Source organism: Dipodomys ordii, unplaced genomic scaffold, assembly GCF_000151885.1.
Source record: "Dipodomys ordii isolate 6190 unplaced genomic scaffold, Dord_2.0 Scaffold69, whole genome shotgun sequence".
NCBI lineage: Eukaryota > Metazoa > Chordata > Mammalia > Rodentia > Heteromyidae > Dipodomys > Dipodomys ordii.
This window is the reverse complement of record NW_012267285.1, coordinates 603,104-603,615: the sequence shown is the minus strand read 5'-3', so window position 1 is coordinate 603,615 and position 512 is coordinate 603,104. Positions and strand designations below refer to the sequence as shown.

The 512-nt window shown below is 62.5% G+C and overlaps 1 protein-coding gene across 1 annotated transcript in view; it reads left to right on the top strand.

Annotated features, from left to right (window-relative positions):
* Window positions 1-512, top strand: part of C1s (complement component 1, s subcomponent) — a 10,816-nt gene that overhangs the window by 7,970 nt on the left and 2,334 nt on the right. The gene's annotated exons all lie outside the window — the stretch shown is intronic.

Below are 512 nucleotides of genomic sequence, written 5' to 3'. Positions count from 1 at the left end.
CGCGGCTCGAGGCCAGCCCGGGCAGGGGAGGCCGCGAGGCTGTGTGGCCAGGGGACCAGCAGAAAGCCGGGAGTGGCGCTGTGGCTCCAGAGGTGGAGCGCCAAAGCCAAGTGAGAGCCAAAGCCCTGAGTTCAAATCTCCTCCCCTCCCCTCCCCTCCCTTTCCCTTCCCCTCTCTCTCGTTTGAATTCTCTCTCTCCCCCCCCCCCCCCTCCCCCTCCCTCCCCTCCCTTTTCCTTCCTCCCTCCACTTCATTTTTATTTCCTTCTCCCCCTCCCTCCTTCCATCTTCCCTTCTTCCTCATTTTCTTTCTCTTCCTTCCGTCTCTGCCTCCCTCCCTCCCTCCCCTCTCTCTCCCTTCTTGTTCCCTGTCAGCAGGAGACTTGAACTCAGGACCTCGCGCTCTCGCTGGGCTCCCGCCAGCGTTCGACCCCTTGAGCCACGGCTCCTCTTCCTCTGGCGGCTTTGATGCCACTCAGATCAGATCCAGAGTGAAGGGGGGGGTGGGAGGCG